This window comes from Xenopus laevis, chromosome 4L (genome assembly GCF_017654675.1).
Source record: "Xenopus laevis strain J_2021 chromosome 4L, Xenopus_laevis_v10.1, whole genome shotgun sequence".
NCBI lineage: Eukaryota > Metazoa > Chordata > Amphibia > Anura > Pipidae > Xenopus > Xenopus laevis.
The window spans coordinates 132,469,699-132,484,218 of record NC_054377.1 but is presented as its reverse complement, the minus strand read 5'-3'; positions in this window follow the sequence as shown (position 1 = coordinate 132,484,218).

The window sequence follows — 14,520 nt, the reverse complement described above, 5'->3', positions numbered from 1 at the left end:
AATTTTCCGGTTCCGAACAATTTTCAGAAATTTTTGTGTCTTTCTTTCATGATTTTCGGAAATTCTTGTGACTTTCGGCGCATGCGCAATTGTTCGGGAACGGAAAATTACTCCAACTGCACCTGCACTGAAAATGAAAGCCGGCTAGGGATTTTTTATGTTACAGGTTTGTTTCTCCTTTAACATAGAATTTAAAAACAAAGCAGTGCATTGTTGTAAAACATCTCAGCCTCTGACTGGCTCAGTTTGGTCCAATCCTGGCCCCTGCACATGAATGTGAACGTTAAACCAGGAGTAAAAAAAGAAGTTAAGGGCTGTAGCATAGGGCAGGGGAGGGGTGCTGCCATCCGTCATAAACCCAAAACAAAATAAACCTGCCATTCCTCCAGGTGCCTGCAGTACAGAGGTGTTTTGTTTGCCATGAATAAAAAGTTCTGTCTTGCATAAAAAAGGGCATTAACTCAAGGGATGAAAACATAATTATGTCTCTTTATAGGTCCCTGGTGAGGCCTCATCTGGAGTATGCAGTGCAGTTTTGGACTCCAGTCCTTAAGAGGGATATAAATGAGCTGGAGAGAGTGCAGAGACTAAGTGCAACTAAACTGGTTAGAGGGATGGAAGAGTTAAATTATGAGGGGAGACTGTCACGGTTGGGGTTGTTTTCTCTGGAAAAAAGGTGCTTACGAGGGGACATGATTACACTTTACAAGTACATTAGAGGACATTATAGACAAATAGCAGGGGACCTTTTTACCCATAAAGTGGATCACCGTACCAGAGGCCATCCCTTTAGACTAGAAGAAAAGAACTTTCATTTGAAGCAACGTAGGGGGTTCTTCACAGTCAGGACAGTGAGGTTGTGGAATGCACTGCCGGGTGATGTTGTGATGGCTGATTCAGTTAATGCCTTTAAGAATGGCTTGGATGATTTTTTGGACAGACATAATATCAAAGGCTATTGTGATACTAAGCTCTATAGTTAGTATAGGTATGGGTATATAGAATTTTAATTAAAAGTAGGGAGGGGTGTGTGTATGGATGCTGGGTTTTCATTTGGAGGGGTTGAACTTGATGGACTGTCTTTTTTCAACCCAATTTAACTATGTAGCTAAGTACTACTTGCATTGCTTATAACGGTATACCGTTTGGGAAAATTCTTGTGTTGAAAGCTTCTTTTAACATAATTGATAGGATTCTGTATGTTTATTTTATCTTTACAAAGTGATACTTGTATATGCAGTGCTGTACATTACAGTGTACAACCATAGAGAAAAACATTGTAATATATAGAGTTATGAAGGTACAGTGTACCGAGAGGCATAGGAGGAAGAAGGGTCCTTGCTCCATAAACATTCTTACGGAGTTATTTATCAAAGGTTCGTTTTTTTATACCTTGAATGAACTCGAACGGTTTCTAATTTAAGAAAAAAACTCTAATGGAAAAAACTTGAATCAGCGAGTTTCGGTGGTAACCATGCGAAAACTAGAATTGATTGGAACCGAAAAAAACCTCAAATTGCTTGAATTGATAGGTTTTTTTTCCCCCAGAGGATTCTGCTTAAAAACTCAAACATAATGAAAGCTTCTTCAAATGGTTAAAGGGACCGTTTGCCATTTACTCCTACATGACCTCGACAGGTTTTAGACTGTGTATTTTCAGATTCACTCTAATTTTCAGGGTCGGTGATGTGAGTTTTGACCAAAAAACAACAATTTGAAAACTTAAATTTTTGTCAAAAAAAAAAAACATTTGAACCTTAATAAATCTGCCCCTAGGGATCTTGGTAACATATAGGCACAAATGTTCTGCTATAAATGATGGTTTGGGCATGACATTCTTTTTCCAAGACTGGACCAGAGACAGTAAAGGCCTGGCAGAGCATAAAAAAGGAGGAAACCCAGAATCTGATGTCCATGAGTTCAAGACTGTCATTGCCAGCAAAGGGTTTTCAACCAAGCATTAGAAACAAACATTTTATTTTCAGTTTTTTAATTTATCTAATTACATTTGAGCCCCTGAAATGGAGTGATTGTTTTTAAAAAAAAAAAAAAAAAAAAAGCTTTAGTTCCTCACATTTTTATGCAGTCTTTTTGTTCAACCCACTGAATTAAAGGTGAAAGTCTGCATGAAAGGTGCTGGATACATGGACTTAAGGGTTAAATTTACCAGCAATGAATGTGCGTCACATGGTGTAGTTGGGTGGAGGCTTAAGCCTGCAGGGTATTTATTGTGTAATCAATTGGCTTTTTTGTAACACTTGAAAAAGGGATTTCTTCCCGAAACATGTCGTGATTAAACACCAATAAAGGGTGATTGCAGAGAAAAGTACTGCCTATGTTCCAGTCTGTTTCGACTCTTCATGCTTATAAATATTAATACAATGTGGATGGTGTGTATATGAAACATAAGGAAAAAGAATTTATACCACTCTGAAAAAACGTTTTTTGCAAAGTCTCCAGTTCAACTGCATCGGAGTTTTCACATTTAAAATTCATTGTGGTAATGTACAGAACCAAAATTAGAAAAAAGGTTGTCTCTGTCCAAAGATTTTTGGGCCTACCTGTATGCTTGCCAATTTTTAAATTATGGACCTGCACATGTACCTGCAACCTCATACTAACTGTAGCAAAGCTCGAGGAATAATTGATGTGTCTCACTAGCTGCTTAAAGTTCCTAATGTCAGTACAGAGGGAGAGGGAATAGAAGGCGATTTCCATAAATGGCTGTTATACAGTTTGGCTGAACAACTCCTCTGCATCATTCAAGTAAATGGAGGACTTGCGAAACCTATTATACCCCTATCTGCAGCTGAAACATGCTGAGGGAAGGGGTATTGCTTTCAGGGAATAGAAGGACTGTTTACTGCTTAGCGTAGAAGCTAATTGGCAGAAAGTGCATAGTGGTAACTTAAGAAGCGAAAAGCTTCATATCCTTGAAAAAAAATAGTGCAGAGAGCTATCTTATAAAATGCAAGTTTAGGGGGCTGCAGCCTTGATATACCTACTTTCTGTGCCCTTGCACTGCTGGCAATAGGAGGACAGCACTGTGTCGCCTGTTATTCTTTATTGGCAATTCCGTTACTGGACTTCTAAATCAGTTATTTTACAATGTCAGCTGGAGAAGCTAATATGTAAACAGACGTCAACATTATATGAGTCCTGCCAATTTCTTACTTCGTTCTGCAGTCTGTGAACTGTGCGTAATGTTATCTGTTGTCAAGTATTATTTCATGTCATTCCAAGAAGTTGTACCACCAGCACCCAAAGTTATTTAACTCCTCACCAGCACTGCCCACTCAGTGTATTTAGAGCCTCCGCCTTCAGAGCTTTGCTTTTATGATCATGACTTTAACACGGCAGCAAGTATTTCACTTATTGCAGGTGAATGCTTTGAGAAAATATCTGTATTCTATATCTATACACCAAAGCTCCGAATTACGGAAAGGCTGTCTCCCTTTGACTCCATTATAATCAAATCCAAATTTTCCTTTTTCTCTGTAATAATAACAGTACCTCTATATCTATATCTATATATATATATATCTATATCTATATATATCTATATCTATCTATATCTATATATATCTATATATCTATATATATATCTATATATATCTATATATATATATATATATATATATATATATATATATATATATATATATATATATATATATATATAGGGATGCACCGAATCCAGGATTCTGCCTTTTTCAGCAGGAATCGGATTTGGCCAAATCCTTCTGGCCGGCCTAACTGAATCCAAATCCTAATTTGCATATGCGGAAAATCACATGACTTTTTGTCTCAAAACAAGTAAAAAATGTTTTCCCCTTCCCACCCCTATTTGCAGATTTGGTTCGCTATTCGGCCAAATCTTTCGGGAAGGATTCGGATGTTCGGCCTAATCCAAAATAGTGGATTCGGTGCATCCCTAATATCTTGAGACATCTTGGTTTATTTTTCACAGTGTTGAATAATATACATTTATGTTCAGTAGCTCTCCAGTTTGGAATTTCAGCAGCGATCTGTTGCTACGGTCCTATCGGTTTATTATGCACGATTTTGAATAATATACATTTATGTTCAGTAGTTCTACAGTTTGGAATTTTAGCGACTAGCTGTTGCTACGGTCCTTTTTTACCTTTTTAACTAGGCAGTGATGTGAATTGGAGACTAGAAGATGAATAGGAGAGTTTTAAACAGAAAAATAAGTAATAAAATGTAATAATAACCGAAACATTGAAGCATCACTGAGGAATAGGTTTTTTTGTTGCTGGGTCAGTGACTCCCATTTGAATACTGGTAAAAGGCAGAAGAGGAAGGCATTTAATCTTAAAAATATAAAAAATGAAGGCCAATTAAAATGTTGCTAAGTTATTTTTTTTTTTACTTGCACAATTGTTAAGGCTTTTTAGCAATACAACTGTAGACAATGCAGTAAGCATTGTAATGTAATATTTTGGATAAATGGATGGGGGGGATCAGAACGCCTTTGGGGGAAAAAAGTCAAATTTCTTCTTTAGTTTCATAAGGCGCCTGAGGACACGCTACTGTATAATAGCCAAAGCATGAATTGGACCTTTTGTTTAGGACTATGTGGAATGACAAAGTTGTTTATGACCTTAAAACCTTAGTCCCTTTGTAAAATATATAATGAAACAATAGAATTCTTAATTTCTTAATGAATCAGATGAAAATTAAGCGTAGGACTGGCCAGATATGGGATGACTGTGACGTAGTTGGCCAGCTTAAATATATTGCAATATATGGACAAACAATCCCTGTTTTGTTTAAAGGGTAAGGCATTTTTCAGTAGCAGTATGCACAAAATGTCTCTGTCTTAAATATATTTATAATGGGTTGAGACTGTATTTGTCTTAAAACCTTTGTCCATCTGTAAATGTCCCGAATGCATTTCTGTGTATGTTATGCATAAATGAAATTCCATTGCTGAACAACTATTTCCTCTAGATTCCAATGGGAGAATAGAAACCAGGACACTGGTGATGGTGGCTAAGTGTAAGACATTGAAAGGTACAGGTGTTGTGCAGAGGCTTCCACCAGAAATTAAAAAATGATAAAATCTTTGCTAAATGGCTGACTCTCCCTGAGGAATGCATTGTCTAACTGCACCAACGCAAGCCATGTTTTTAAGTGTTAATATTAACTCCCTCCCTAATGAGGGCCATAGTCAGACAAGAAGGAGAATACCTGAGGGTTGGGGTACTTTTCCTGCACTGCCATATTTTTCCCCTTTCCTATTAATGGTGGTAGTGTATAGAAGTAACATAGTAAGTAAGGTTAAAAAAAGACACATGTCCATCGAGTTCAAACTTTTTTTTTTTTTATTAACTACCTATCTGTCAGTTGATCCAGAGGAAGGCAAAAAACCCATCAGAAGCCTCTCCAATTTGCCTCAGAGGGGGGAAAATTCCTTCCTGACTCCAAAATGGCAATCGGACTAGTCCCTGGATCAACTTGGACTATGAGCTATTTCCCATAATCCTGTATTCCCTTACTTGCTAAAAAGCCATCCAACCCCTTCTTAAAGCTATCTAATGTATCAGCCTGTACCACTGATTCAGGGAGACAATTCCACATCTTCACAGCTCGTGTCAGCTGGAAAGACCTACTGGTAAATAAAGCATTAGAGAGATTATTATATGATCCCCTTATATTTATACATAGTCATCATATCACCCCTTCTCCAGCGTGAACAACCCCAATTTGGCCAGTCTTTCCTCATAGCTAATATTTTCAATACCTTTTACCAGCTTAGTTGCCCTTCTCTGTACCCTCTCTAATACAATAATGTCCTGTATGAGTGATGGAGACCAGAACTGTACAGCATATTCTAGATGGGGCCTTACAAGTGCTCTATACAGTGGAAGAATGACCCCCTCCTCCCATGACTCTATGCCCCTTTTAATACAGCTCAAGACCTTATTTGCCCTTGATGCTGCTGACTGGTATTGCTTACTACAGCCAAGTTTATCATCTACAAGGACTCCAAGGTCCTTTTCCATAATGGATTTGCCTAGTGCAGTCCCATTAAGGGTATAAGTGGCTTGGATATTTTTACATCCCAGGTGCATGACTTTACATTTATCAACATTGAATCTCATTTGCCACTTAGCTGCCCAGATTGCCAGTTTGTCAAGATCATGTTGCAAGGATGCCACATACTGGATGGAATTAATTGGGCTGGATAATTTTGTGTCTTCTGCAAACACTGATACATTACTTACAACACCCTCCCCTAAGTCATTAATGAACAAGTTAAATAAAAGTGGACCCAATACTGAGCTCTGAGGGACCCCACTAAGAACCTTACTCCAAGTAGAGAATGTCCCATTAACAATCACCCTCTGTACCCGATCCTGTAGCCAGTTTCCTATCCATGTGCAAATGACTTCATTAAGCCCAACAGACCTTAGTTTAGAAAGCTGTCGTTTGTGGGGCACAGTATCAAACGCTTTGGCAAAATCCAAATAGATCACATCTACTGCCTCCCCACTGTCCAGAATCTTACCACATCATAAAATGCAATCAAATTCGTCTGACGACCTATCCTTCATAAAGCCATGCTGATTGTTGCTCATAATGCCATTCATTAGGACAAAATTTTGAATGTGATCCCTTAACAAGCCTTCAAATAATTTGCCCACCACAGATGTCAAGCTTACTGGCCTATAATTGCCAGGCTGAGATCGTAATCCCTTTTTAAATATTGGAATAACATCAGCTTTTCTCCAATCCATAGGCACCATACCAGATGACAGTGAATCTGAGAAAATCAGAAATAAGGGCTGGTCTAAAACTGAACTAAGCTCTCTTAGAACCCGGGGGTGTATGCCATCAGGCCCTGGAGCCTTGTTTACATTAATTTGTATTAAAGCTTTTTGAATCATATCCTGAGTCAGCCACTGACTAGATTGAGTTGATTTATTAAGTGAGCCTTGTAACTCAGACTCCTCTATTGTATACACTGAATAAAAGAACTGATTTAACACATTTGCCTTATCTGTATCTGTTACAACCATACTGGTACCATTATTTAATGGAGCAACACTCTCAACCTGCATCTTTTTACTATTAATATATTTAAAAAACTTTTTAGGGTTAGTTTTCACCTCCACCGCAATTAACTCTTCATTTCTTTTCTTAGCCTTCCAGATTGCTGATTTACAACATTTATTACAGTGTCTATATTGATTAAATGCAGCTTCTGTCCCTACAGATTTGTAGTTTTTAAATGCCTTTCTCTTCTTTACTTCTGTATTAAGCCACACAGGATGATTCTTAGAGCTTCTACGTTTAGTCCTTAAGGGAATAAATTGAGAACAGTAATGATTTAATATAATTTTAAAGGACAACCATTTCTGTTCTGTGTTTTTAGATGAAAACCTAATGCCCCAATCAATGCTCCGTAGGGCAGCCCTCAAGGCACTAAAATTAGCTTTTCCAAAATTCATGGTTTTTGTTGCCCCAGTATATTTTTGTTTTTTGCACCAGAAATTAAAAGATATAACATTATGGTCACTATTACCCAGGGGTTCAATGACTTGCACATTTGCTATAAGTTCTGGGTCATTTGAGATCACTAAATCAAGAATAGCATTTTTTCTGGTAGGCTCCTCAACAACCTGTGCTAAAAAATTGTCGTGCAATAAGTTTATAAACTTGTTCCCATTAACTGATCTGGCAGTACCGTTGCTCCAGTCAATATCTGGGTAATTAAAGTGGACAAAGTACATTTGTATAGTGCATGAGCGCCCCCAGAGCAACTCAGGGATGGCAGCACGACAATCAGATGAAAAGTACCCTGGCCAGAGCATTAAAGGAATTGTTCAGTGTAAAAATAAAAACTATATTAAAAAACTAATATAGTTAGCTGAAAATATAATGTATAAAGGCTGGAGTGACTGGATGTCTAACATAATAGCCAGAACACTACTTCCTGCTTTGCAGCTCTCTTGGTTTCCACTCATCAGTGACTTGGGGGGGCGGGGCGCATGGGCCGTAACTGTTGCTTTTGAATCTGAGCTGAATGCTGAGGCTCAATTGCAAACTCACTGAACAGTTATGTCCCATGTGGCCCCCCCCTTACAGTCACTGACTTACTCAGAGTTAGAGAGCTGAAAAGCAGGAAGTCGTGTTCTGTTCTGTTAGACATCTAGTCACTCCAGCCTTTATACATTACATTTTTGCCTAACTATATTAGGAACATTTTGCACATCCTATCTATTTACCCAGTTTTTATTTTTACACTGAACTGTTCCTATAAGAGGATTGCTGGTAAATGAGCGGCTATAGTCATAGGTGGGTCTGAGGCTAGGGCCAGACGACTGTGTATTTCAGCCTGTGTTTCTCCGCAGGCACAGAATCCGCTCCCCCATTGCTTCTTATCAGGCCCCTCCAGTAGTTTGTATGAGGCTTGAACAGGTGAACAATGTGGACAGTTTCAGTCTGGGACTGAGTTGTGAACAGTACAAGCCTTTAGGGGTTTTGTAGGTGTGATCGATACAGCAGATTACTGTCTGAATTTGAGGTGTAAACAATGTAGGAACCAGTTAATCTCAGTACTGATACCATTTAAAATTTACACAAGGGAAGCAGTCACATCAGGCAGACTTTCATGTTGGGGGCCACACAAGGGGAGGTCGTGGGCCAGATGCGGTCTGTCGGCCCCCAGTTAGACAGCACTGGCTTAAACCATTGGTTTTTCCATTGGTTATCCAGTGACCTAAGATAGATCAATCTTTTTTGTTTTGTTTTTATGTCTGTTTATGCAAATATGTTCAGGTTTAGTTGTATTTCCACTTTACTTCTTTATTAACCCCTAGGCTGCTCCCACAACCCCGGTGCTTTCCTAAACAAAACAATTCACAAGTTTATCAAAACTGTTTCTTTCCTGGTGACTCTTCACACTCACCATTCCCTGCAGATGATCGTTCATTATAAGTTACAAACTAAGAAGACTTGTGTTGACTGAATTCTGCATTTAGAGATGTCGCCAAACAAGCGGATCTCTCCCCGATATGCCCAAATTGAGGTGGGCGATATCGGGATGATCCGATCATGGGTCCTAGGGCCCAACGATTGGATCAGAATGGAGGCAATACGGGCGGTCAGATTGTGGGACCGCATCAGATGCGCCCGCGATCCGACGGGATTTTTTACTCTGCCCGATCGACATCTGCCCGACTTTTCTACTAGAAAACTACATAAACATTAAATAAACCCAATAGGTTGGTTTTGCTTCCAATAAGGATTCATTATATCTATATAAGATACTGTTTTATTATTACAGAAAAAAAGGATTATTTGGAGATGGCCTTTCCGTAATTCAGAGCTTTCTGGGTAACGGGTTTCCGGATAACGGATCCTATAAACATACATTGACAAAGCCATGTTATGACACTAGGAGACGCTGTTTCTTTTCAACACAAAACCGTGCAACAGTCTTATGGCACATTTGTCTCCTTCAGTAAAGAGCTCATTGTAACATATCTTAAATCTGATTTATTTTTCTCTCAGAATGGAAATTTTAGTTTTCTTTTGTTATTCTGACCACTGCCTTTCTGTAGACTTTTAAGTAAAACAAGGCTTTAAAATCTCATCCATTTATAAACTATAATTATGACCAGTTTATGTTATTGCCTTAATGTTTACAAACGAAAGAAGTCACGGACGGAAAGCAGCATGCAAGAGTATTACTGCCATGATGGATATAGTTCGTATAGTGGTACTAGTGGCAGAAACAGAGCAGGCTGCTTCTTGAATCAGAAACAATAGGCGCTCGTTTTAGTTCTGCATTAGGCATCGGAATGAATCATATAGCTCTTGCTTAGGGATATATGTCCGGCTGCATACGTTGGTAAGATGTCACATGGGTTAAACTGCAGTGGACCTTGTAAGTAATGCCCTAGGGGCAGTTCTTCTGACTCACCAATCCTGTGTGTTTATGTTGCTCATCACGGCACACTCTCATTTGTTGTTAGTCTTCTGCTTTCTTCAGTACTTTAGTTCTGGATATCATTTTCAGCTTTATCCCATTGCCCTTGTGGTTGATGACCTAAAATTCCATTGGATGGGGCCATATTACAGCTACAACTACAGGTAAAACGTAATCAACATTTTAGGGCACATTTGTCTCCGGTCTTAAAAGGCCGAATATATAATTTTACCTTCTAGTCTCCCTTTGTAGATAATGACCTCCATCTATAACTTTATATTTACGGGGTTATGTATTAAACTCCAAATGCCAAAACCCCGAAACATTTGTGTTTCTTTAATCTAAAATCTGAATTTTTAGTGGAAAAAAAAGAACACAAATTTTTCAGGATTTATTATAACCCGAGGATGGAAAAAAGTCAGAATCCGAAAATCCGGCATCTCAGAACTGTTGAGGTTGCATATAAGTCAATGGGAGAAGTTCTGAAGATATCTTGATCTGCGATGGGTTTCGTCCAATAATCGGGTTGGAAAATCAAAAAAATTTGTACAATTTGTTTTTTTTCACAATTTTAAGGTTTTTTCCTGCACAGGTAATTATCGGGAAAATGTATTGATAAATAAGGGAAAAAAACCTGTGCGGATTTGGTCAGATTTTTCAGAAAATAATGAGATAAATTTGGACTTATAAATGGGCCTCTTATTGTTTCAGGTCTTTTATTGGTACTAACCAAATAAAACAGAAAGCTGGACAGATATTCTGTTTCATGGCATCACAAATACTATTTAATTACCATTAAATAGATACAATGGGTGAATGCCCAGGGCCATCAAGCCAATGGTTGGTCTTCATTTTCTCTATCTGTATTACTGCAGAGCTGTAGGGGAGCTACACACTAGTGCCATTAAAGGCAGCATATAGCATATGAAAAAAAAAACATAATTTTGTAGGCAATAATGAATAAAACATACTGCTGGTTTTACTTGGTGCTAAAAATTAACATTATCTTTAAAAAAAAACCAATTTTTGGAGCTACCCATAGATTTATAATGGTGCATGTCTGTGTTTCAAATGATGGGGTGGGTGTATTTTAATCAGGTCAGCCTAGGTATCCTACAGTTTGGTTTCCTGGGTGCAACTGGCTCCCCTGAACAGTCAGAGAATTCAGTGAGCAGGAAGTGGAACAGATTGGTGGGGATAGTTAGGTTTTTTTTTTTTTTAAATAAAGTTTTATTGGATTAACAGAAAATATGAAATATGCACCAGAACAAAATAAGACAAGTTCATAAATTTGGGCACCCCAACAGAGATATTACATCAATACTTGAGCTTCTTTTTGCAAATGTAACAGCCGCTAGACGCCTCCTATAGCCTTTGATGAGTGTCTGGATGGCAGTATTTATTACCATTCGTCCATACAAAATCTCTCCAGTCTATGAGTGAGTGCCCCAAAATAGGCACAAAACGCATCAGGCCTTCACCTGTATGTCCTAATAAATGTTTTGAACTTTAAATTATATTTTTGGTTATTATTTTTGAAGAAAACTCACAAATTTTGTTTTTGTTACATACAAAATTTCTCCAGTTCAGTTAAATTTGATGGCTGCCGAGCATAGACAGTCTGCTTCAAATCATCCCATATTTTTCCGATGATATTCAAGTCGGGGGACTGTGACGGCCATTCCAGAATATTATACTTCTCCCTCTGCATAAATGCCTTTGTAGATTTCCAAGTGTGTTTAGGGTCATTGTCTTGTTGGAATATCCAACCCCTGCGTAACTTCAACTTTGTGACTGATGCTTGAACATTATCCTGAAGAATTTGTTGATATTGGGTTGAATTTATCCGACCCTTGACTTTAACAAGGGCCCTAGTCCCTGAACTAGTCACACAGCCCCACAGCATGATGGAACCTCCACCAGATTTAACAGTAGGTAGCAGGTGTTTTTCTTGAATGCCGTGTTCTTCTTCCCCCATGCATAGTGCATTTCGTTATGACCAAATAACTAAATTTTTGCCTCATCAGTCCGAAGCACTTTGATCCAAAATGACTGTGGTTTGTCTAAATGAGCTTTTGCATACAACATGTGACTCTGTTAAATTTAAATTGAAATCATTGATTGTTCCTAAATATACCTACAGAAGCTCTGAAGTATGTTCTAAAGGGGCCAATTCTAAGTAACTTTTCGATTGGCCTTCATTATTTATTTTTCATACTGTTTGAATTACTTGCTTTCTTTTTCTGACTCTTTCCAGGGGGGGGGGTCACTGACCCCATCTAAAACACAAATGCTCTGTAAGGTTACAAATGTATTTTTATTACTACTTTTATTACTCATCTTTCTATTCATATTCCTGTCTCTTATTCAAAACAATGCAGGGTAATTTGGACCCTAGCAACCATAATGCTGATATCGCAAACTGGAGAGCTGCTGAATAAAAAGCTAAATAACTCAAAAACCAAACAATAAAAAATGAAAACCAATTGCAAAGGCCTCAGAATATCACTCTCTACATCATACTAAAAGTTAAGGTGAACAACCCCTTTAAGAAGTATCAAAATACCACCAATGTAATCACAAATAAAGGCAAAAACTATAGCAGAATCTTGTATTTGTGGCACTCCAGCTGGCAAGTTTCCACATCGCTACTTGGGGTAAATTTACTAAGCGGCATCAGCCATCGCAACACTTCGCCAGGGGAAAATTCGGTCAGACAACGCTAATTTACTAAAATGTAAAAGTTGCGTCCAGGGCCCCGAACGCTGGCAAATTTTCGCTAGCGTTACTTCAGCAATGCGAGCAAATCCAAGCGAAGATTCGCTAGCGATCAATTCTGCCTAGCGCAACTTCGTTAGAGGTCTTCACTGAGGTTAATTTGCAAACAGTGGGAAATTTAACATTGAATGCACGTATATGTTTCAGCAAATACATTACATTACACAAGTTCATGGAACCTTAATAAAAAAAATAGAGTTGTTATAATGCCCTACACATGAGCCCACTGTATAGTTTATGTTCCATATGTTAGAAAATGTATGGGGGGAACCCGGTTACCCAAAAAAATTTTAAGGACTTCTGCAGGCTATTACTCTGAAAAAATGAAAAGACGCCAGCGTTTTTTTGGACTTTCCACTAAAAATTATGATGTAAGTAACAGAAGATTGAGGAAGTCCTATGCACTCCAATACACTTCACTGGTCTGAGTTGGTGAAGGCAAGTCTGGTGAAAGGTAACGTTCAGTAAAATCCGCATCTTAGTGAATTTGTGGAGTAACGTCCATTCGCCAGAGCAAAAATTTGCCTGGCAAATCACCGCTAGAGTCCGTCTCTTTTGGGAGCGAAGTGATGCCTGCGCCCATTACTAAATCGGTGAATCCCTGAAATTGGTGACGCTGGCAAATCTTCGCCAGCGTTAGTCACTTCGCTCTTTAGTAAGTCTGCCCCCGTATGTTTTTGTTATATTGGAAGTTGTTGTTCTGCATCAACTGGAAGGCCATCATTTAAAGGTCATTGCATTGGAACCACTCCGAGAAAGATACTGGTTTTCTTGCACAACATCCACGTTGGCTACGCATGTTGGCACAGGTAATGTTTATTTTTCTTCATCTCTCCCCTGTTGCTTCATGAGTACACTGACCACTGGCAGAGCAGTAGATCCAGATAGCTGAAAAAATGAACATGAACCCTTAGTGTTCTCTATAGATCCTGTTGCCAACTCTAGGACAAACTCTCCTAATTTCACTCACATCACTTGCCACACTGATTGTTTTGCACTAATAAGGGCACCTGCTTCTATAATGATCATTTTGGATCACTGTGTGCCAAAGTGTATTCATAAATGGGTCGTTTATGTTCAAACAACCAACGAACTTGCCTTTATTTGTATTTAAGCCTTGGAGTCATAAGGTCTAATTTACACTTGTGATGAATACAAATGTTTCATAGAAAAAAATGTCTAAATGTTAATAGAATAAACAATTCCAACTATCTGCTTCATTTAATTACTCACTCTAACAATGGGTTTGTATTCCTTGCTGGCTTTAGCTCTCAATGTCTAACATATGTTAATAAAAGACTTCTGAGATTGTTGGCTACATAAATTGTCCAAATGTCCTTGGGCTGGTTATCCGGCCAACTAACATTAAGTATAGGTTAGATTTCCTCTGCCAGTCACTACTAATCATTTAATTCGTCCTTGTATCGGATTTTCCAGCATAAGCCTTACCCCAATAAATGGCTTGCTGCATGTGATCCCATCAGATTCCATCTCACCTTATTAGCAAAGCGATTACCCTTGGTGTCACCAGATTGCATTACACTGCAGCAGGTACATTGTTACTATTGTCTCCTCTTTGGAGAGGCAGGACAGGGTCTTTCGGCTTCTTATTCCCCTGGGTCAGTGGTTGACATTTTGGGTTTAGGCCTCCCTTTTGGATCAAGCTTTGAAAAGTAACTTTGCTAAAGTTACAGGAATAACTGATTTGTAAATGTTTCTATTCATCCCTGATAACCACCTTAATTGGCCTTCAGGCTGGACCCCATCCACTGATTTCATAA